Below are 7752 nucleotides of genomic sequence, written 5' to 3' on the forward strand. Positions count from 1 at the left end.
TTTTTTTTTTTTTTTTTTTTGGCGGTACGTGGGCCTCTCACTGCTGTGGCCTCTCCCGTTGTGGAGCACAGGCTCCGGATGCGCAGTCTCAGTGGCCATGGCTCACAGGCCCAGCCTCTCCACGGCATGTGGGATCTTCCCGGACTGGGGCATGAACCCGTGTCCCCTGAATCGGTAGGCGGACTCTCAACCACTGTGCCACCAGGGAAGCGCTCAACCCCTCATACTTTAGATTGTCACTTTCTTTTTTTTTTAAAGGAAAGGCCAACCTTACATTTCTTTATTTACAAATAACAAATAATTATAGATTTAATTTATTGAGCACGTCATATATACCAATTATGGTGATAGGAACTTTACATACATATCTTAGTTTAAAACTACTTTAAATATTCATTTAAACTAGCAAATTAGGGAGGCAGGGCTTCTAGTCTGACCTAATAAAAAATAATATGCAGGGCTACCCGCGTACCGCAAAAAAAAAACAAAAACAAAAAACTGAAGAAGAGGAAAAAATAGCCTATTGTATTTACCCACGTTTTTGCTCTTTCAGTCGTTCTTCTTTCCTGATATTCCGAGAGTCCTTTTGTCATTTTGAGTGGGGAAAAGCCAAGGTCCCCTCCTGTGTGTCTCCTTAACTCTCGGTACTGCCACACTCCCAGCACTTCTGACAGCAGATGTGGGGGGTTTTCCCTCACCAAGCAGTCCTCTGCAATACCAGCTGCATGTCCTACAATTTAACTCAATTCTGACACTGTCTACCTGGAGGTAACAGCAAATTCCACTGGTTAAAGGCTCAGTCCCTCAAGACTGCCCCCACCCCACTTCACACCAATTGCAAGTCCGGTTGTCACCTGTGCTTCTGACTCATGAGCTGTAAATCAGAGGTTCCCATGACTCTGTCATTGTGTTTGATAATTTGCTAGAGTGGCTCACAGAACTTAGGGATACAGTTTATTTATTGCCTACCAGTTAATTATAAAAGGATATGATAAAGGATACAGATGAACTTCCAGATGGAAGAGAGACAGAATTTTAAAATTTTCATGAAGTCTAATTTGTCTGTTTTTCTTTTGTTGCCTGTATCTTTGGTGTTCTATACAAGTAATTATTGCTAAATCCAGTGTTGTGAAGCTTTTGTCCTATGTTTTCTTCTAAGAGTTTTATAGTTTTGGGTCTTACATTTAGGCCTTTGATTTCTTTTGAGTTTGTTTTTGTGTACGGTGTTAGAGATCAACTTCATTCTTTTGCATGTGGATATCCAGTTTTCCCAGCAACATTTGTTGAAAACACTGTCTTTTCCCCATTGAATGGTCTTGGCACCTTTGTCAAAAACCATTCAACCATATATATAGAGGTTTATTTCTGGTCTCTCTGTTCTATCCCATTGGTTTACATGTCTGTCTTTATGCCGGTACCACACTGTTTTGGTGACTATACCTTTGTTGGATATTTTGAAATCAGGAGGTATGAGTCTTTCCGTTTTGTTCTTCTTTTTCAAGATTGTTTTGGCTAGTCAGGTGTCCCTTGAAATTCCATATGAATTTTAGGATGGGTATTTCTGTTTCTGCAAAAAATATCTTTGGGATATTGATAGGGATTGCATTGACTCTGTAGATCACTTTGGGTAGTATTGACATCTTAACAATATTAAGTCTTCCATTTCATGAATGTGGGTATGTGTTCCCTTTTTTACATCTTCTTTAATTTCTTTTAGCAATGTTTTATAGTTTTCATTGTACTTTCACTTCCTTGGTTAAATTAATTCCTAAGTATTTTATTCTTTTTGATGCCATTTTAAATGAAATTGCTTTTGTAATTTCCATTTGATAAGGGATATTGGTCTGTAGTTTTCTTGTAGTGTCTTTGTCTTTTCTGTCAGGGTAATGGTAGTCTCATAGAATGAGTTAGGAAGTATTCCCCCCTCTTCAATTTTTTGGGGAAAGTTTGAGAAAGATTAATATTAATTCATCTTTAAATGTTTGATAGAATTCAACAGTGAAGCCACCAGGTCTAGAGGTCTTCTTTGTCAGGAGATTTTTGATTACCTACTTAATCTCCTCAGTAGTTATAGGTCTATTCATATTTTCTATTTCTTCGTGATTTAGTTTTGGTAGGTTTTGTATTTTTATGAATTTGTTCATTTCATCTAGCTTACCCAATTTATGGGTGTACAATTGTCCAGTATACTCTCTTATAATCCTTTTTATTTCTATAGGATCAGTATTAACAACCTTACTTTTATTTCTAATTTTTTAGTAATTTGAGTCTTCTCTCTTTTTATTCTTAGTCCATCGAGCTAAAGGTTTGTCAATTCTGTTGATCTTTTCAGAGAACCAACTCTTGCTTTCATTGATGTTTTTCCATTTTTTTTCTATTCTCTATTTTGTTATCTCTGCTCTAATCTTTATTATTTCCTTCTTTCTTCAAGTTTTGGGTTTAGTTTATTCTAGTTCCTTAATTTATAAATTAGGTTGTCAATTTGCAATCTTTCTTGGTTTTCAGTGTAAGCATTTATAGCTGTGGAATTCACCCTTTGTACTGCTTTGTTGTGTCCCATAAGTTTTGGTATGTTGTATTTTCTTTTTTATTTATCTCTAAGTATTTCTAATTCACTTTGTGATTACTTTTTTGATTTATTGATTGTTTAAAGTGTGTTGTTTGATATCTACAAATTTGTGAATTTCCAAGTTTTCCTTTTGTTATTGATTTCTGACTTCTTGTTGTGGTTGGATAAGTTACTTTTTAGAATAGTTATCTTTTAAAATCTGTATGACAGTTTCTGGCCTAACATATGATGTAGCCAAATTTTCTGATGAAATCTGCTAGTAGTTTTAATGAGGATCCCTTGTATGTGATGATTTACTTCTTGCCTCTTTGAAGATTGTCTCTTTGTGCTTGTCCTTTGAAAATTTGATTATAATGTGTCTTGGTGTGGATCCCTTTGAGTTTATCTTACTTGGAGTTTATATTTTAGATGTTTATATTCATGTCTTTCATCAAATTTGAGTAGTTTTCAGCCATTACTTCTTCAAGTGTTTTATTCTCCCCTTTTCTCTTTTTTCTGGGACTCCCAAAATTTGCATGTTGCTCTGTTTGATGCTGTCCCATAGGTCCCTTAGTGCTGTTCATTTTTCTTCAATCTTTTTCTTTCTGTTCCTCAGATTGATAATTTCTTTAAGTTAATTGACTCTTTTGCCTGCTTAAACCTGCCTTTTAATCCCTTTAATAAAAATTTCCATTTCAATTATTAAAATATAGCTACAGAACTTTTTTGTTTGCTTTGTTTTAGGTGTTCAGTGTCTTTATTGGTGTTTCCATTTTGTTCGTACATTGTTCTTTTTGGTTTTGTCCCCATCTTCCTTTAGTTCTTTGAGCGTCTTTAAGACAGTTGTTTTAAAGTCTTTGTCTGTTAGATCTGCCATTAGTTCTTTCTCAGGGACAGATTCAAAAGTAGACATTTTAATCTAATAATGTGGTAACTCCAGAAATCAGATTCTCCTCCTTCCCCAGGGTTTGATGTTTTTAAATGTTTTAAATTTATGTATGTACGTATTTATATTGTTGTAGGTTGCCTCTATGTCAAGAATATGCCAAGATGTAAACTTAAGGTCTTCTCAGGTCTTTTCTGAGTCTGTGCCTTTCCCTGGGTATGAATGGTCACTTTATAATGTTCCTTGTATATGCAGCTCCTTTTGAACCTCCTACTCTTTCATGTGTGACCCCCAAAAGGTGAAAAAGAGAAAAATAAAGAGAAGGGGAAAAGGGCATTATCCCTTTAAATCCCCTTAAAGTCACTTCAGCTGGAGGTGGAGGGACTTCGAACAGTTATGGGAGGTGCAGCAAAATTAGCCACCAGCCTTTTTGTCTACACCTCTCTGATCAGAGGCAGCAATCAGTGATCAGAGCAGAGATCCCTGGTATTTGGGGGACAGGGTCCTTTGTGCTCACCCTGGCTTCAGCAAGCTGTGTGCAGGCTGCTCCAAGGACACTGGCACAGCTGCCTGTCAGGTGGCTTAAAGCAGGGGTGGGTAGCTGCTACTGTGCTGAGTGATGAAACTGACCAAAATTAGCCACAATTTACCATCCATGCATTTCCCTGAAAGTCAGAAACCTTCAATAGATTCCACAATTCCAAAACAGTTACATCAGATTCTGCCAGCACAGTTGTTATTTAGATGGGGAGACAGATTCCTGGTGCCTGCTACAACCAAAGGGTTCTGAGAACCCTTTCTTGTTGCCCTTGTTCTCTGTTCCTATTGTTGTCTTCCACCCCTATCTGCTTTGTGTGTGTGTGTGTGTGTGTTGTTATAATTGAGCATTTTATATGATTTCATTTTCTCTCTCAGCATGTCATTATACTTTTTTTTTTTTAGTGGCTGCCCTAGAGTTTCCAATATAAAGTTACAACTAATCCAAGTCCACTTTCAAATAACACTGTACCACTCACTTCATGGGTAGTGCAAGTACCTTATAATAATAAAGTATTTCTAATTCCTCCCTCTCATCCCTTAATGTCATTCTTTTCACTTATACATAATTTATAACCAGTGGTACACTGTGACTATTTTTATTTTGAACTGTTATATGTTAGATAACTAAGAAAAAATTTTTATTTTCCCTTCACTTATTCCTTCTTTAATGCTCTTCCTTTCTTTATGCAGACCCGAGTTTCTGGCCTATATCATTTTCCATCTTTCTGAACAGCTTCTTTTAGCATTTCTTGCAAGGCGAGTCTACTTGACAAATTCCCTAATTGTTGTTTGTCTGAGAAAGTCTTTATTTCTCCCTTGCTTTTGAAAGATAATTTTACAGGATACTAAGTTCAAGTTTGGTGAGATTGTTTTCCCCTCAACACTTTAAACATTTCATTCCACTCGCTTCTTACTCGCATGGTTTCTGAGGAGAAGATGGATGTAATGCTTGTCTTTGCTTCTCTGTGGGTGAGATATTTTTTTCCTTGGCTTCTCTCAAGACTTTTCTTTACCTTTGATTTTCTGCAATTTCAGAGGGAACTTTTTTTTTTTGGCCATGTGGCTTGTGGGGTGTTAGTTCTATAACTAGGGGTTGAACCCGGGCCACAGCAGTGAAAACCCGGCATCCTAATCACTAGGCCATCATGGAACTCTCTGATTTTCTGCAACTTCAGACTTACACATATATGGTCAAATGATTTTTGACAGACTCCAAGGTAAATTCAATGAGGAAAAGAATAGTCTTTTCAACATTTAGTGCCTGGAACCCTTGGATATTCATATGGAAAAAAAAAAAGCTTGACCTTACTTTAGGCCACACATAAAAGTTAGCTCAAAATGGATCATAGACCTAAATATAAAAGTTAAATCAATAAAATTTCTAGAAGATAATCTTGAAGACCTCAGGGTAGGCAATAACTGATGTCTTAGAAACACAAAAACATAAATCATAAAAAAGATACATTGGTAGACCAGTCTTCACAAAAATAAATGTTCTGCTTCTCAAAAGACAGAAAAAGAAAACAAAAAGACAAGCCACAGATTGGGAGCAAATATTCACAACACATATAACTGACAAAGGACTTGTATCCAACTTGGGTCATGCATCCCTCTGACAATATGTACACTTGCTTCTCACTATTTGTTCTGTACTGTGAATTTGCCAACTTGCTAATATTCATTTGTACCCCTGAAGTGGATCCTTATGGTACTTCTGGGTCATTTGTGGACATGTGCAGAGTACTTGGGAATTTGAGTTGCCTGATGTGCACATTCTGGCTGAGGTTGAACAAGGTGATGCTCTGCTTTCATGTTTCAGCCCTTGTCCTGTAGCCAAGTATCCTTTTCACGGTCTATTTAGCGCCATGTGTTTTGCATTTTTGTGCTCTTTGTTGGTGATTTTACTTTTTAAAATGGTGCTGAAGCACAGTTAGTGCTGACTAGTGTCCCTAAGCGCAAAAAGGCTGTAATGTGCCTTATGGGGAAAATACCTGTGTTAGGTAAGCTTCATTCAGGAATGAATTATAGTGCTGTTAGTCATGAATTCAGTGTTAATGAATCAACCAAATACATTAAATAAGGTGTCTTTAAACAGAAACACAGATAAAACAAGGTGATGTATTTGCCAACTGGTGAAAATGTAGACCATAGGCTTATAGAACCTAATGCTGTATTTATCCTAGGAGCAGTAGTTCAGTATTTACTAAGCCAGTGTTTGTGGTGACTTTATAGAACCTAGTTGTTGTGAATAATGATAATCAAATGTATATCTGCTATGTATATGTGAAGCATTGCTCTGTTGCATTCAAGATTTCAGAGCTGTTATTTATTTGATGATTGGAGGGAAATTATTTTTAACCCAAATTGTATACCCTGCTAAACTATTAATCAAGTGCAAAGGTAGAATAAAATATTTTTAAACACAAGCAGTCTAAAAGCAATCACCTCAGTCCCCATTGAACTATTTCCTAGGAAGTAACTAAAGCACATGCTTCCCCAAATGAAGGAGTGAGCCAAACAAGGAGCAAGGGTTGTATGGACCACAGGAAACCAGAGAGCAATGTGGCAGGGAGATGAGGAAACATGCAGAGTGATGATGAGGGGACAGCTGGGCGCAAGGTCCCAACAGGACAACCAATTCAGATTGCAGAGCTCTGGGAGAGACTTATTAACGTCAAAAAAACTGAGGGAATATCCGACACATCTCACAACTTGAGAGATTTAGAAAACCGCTACAGTATTTTGGTTGAATTAATGATAATAGAAAAAATAAATCCCTCCCCTTTAAAAACAAACACAAAACAAAAAACCACAGATATTAACCCTATGGGAAATTAAAAAATTATTTTAAGGAAAAGAAAAGTAGCCATGTTACCGACACTTTGGATTCAGGCCCCAACAAAGGTCTTTCTGTCCGGCATCACTTGTGCCAATAGGACGAGAGGGAGTTCGATTCGGAAGCGAAGGGAAGTTTTATTCTCTGATAGAAGAATGGAGAGGTGTGAGCGGCCTCAGAGTACACGCTTTTCCCGAAAGGCTATGGGCCGGGCTGCTCAGTCAGGTTCTCTTCCATGGAGGGCGGGGTGGGCTCCTGCAGGTCCAGCGCAGGCACATTGCTCACTGCACTTAACACTGAAGGGCGGGGCAACGTCTCTGCACACCGCCCGCCGCCGCCGTCTTGGATTGAGTGTCTTGGGCACCGTTTGCACACTCCTGGCCGAGCTGAGGTGTCAGGCGCAGCCCCTGGCTGTGGGAACTCTGTCTGAAGTGCCGGGTGCGAGGCCTCTGCGCGAGGCGCCCTTTGACCAAGTGACACCAGACTAAGCACAGAGGAAAAGAGAAGAGGAAAAGAGATTAGACTTTATTATTCAGATTCTGTTTTTATATACTAGGAATTGTTAATGAGCTTTGCCAGTGACGCCAGTGCCCACCCTCTGGGCAAGTGACAGGAGAGCCGTCTTGCATGTCGCTTTGTTGCCCTTGCCCCGGGCACCTCTCCCTGCCTCCTGCCAACTCCGGACCCCGGCGGCTTCTGCAGCCACGTCTGTTCCTGTTCACAGCTGTTCTGGGAAATGACTTCTCTGGGCTCGGGAGACCGGAGCTCGCGGAGCCCAGCTGGGGCTCCTTACTGCTCCTCAGGGTTGGGGGTGTGAGGGGGGGTCCATTCCCTGTGGGTCTGTTCTCTCACCCCAGCGGGAAGAGTCTCCTTGAGAGAAAGGTTTCGGGGCCGGGAAGGACGGGATCCTGGTGGCCAAACACCGTTAAATCCTTCCTTGCA

This window comes from Lipotes vexillifer, unplaced genomic scaffold (genome assembly GCF_000442215.2).
Source record: "Lipotes vexillifer unplaced genomic scaffold, Lipotes_vexillifer_v1.1 scaffold1139, whole genome shotgun sequence".
In the NCBI taxonomy this organism is placed as follows: Eukaryota; Metazoa; Chordata; class Mammalia; order Artiodactyla; family Lipotidae; genus Lipotes; species Lipotes vexillifer.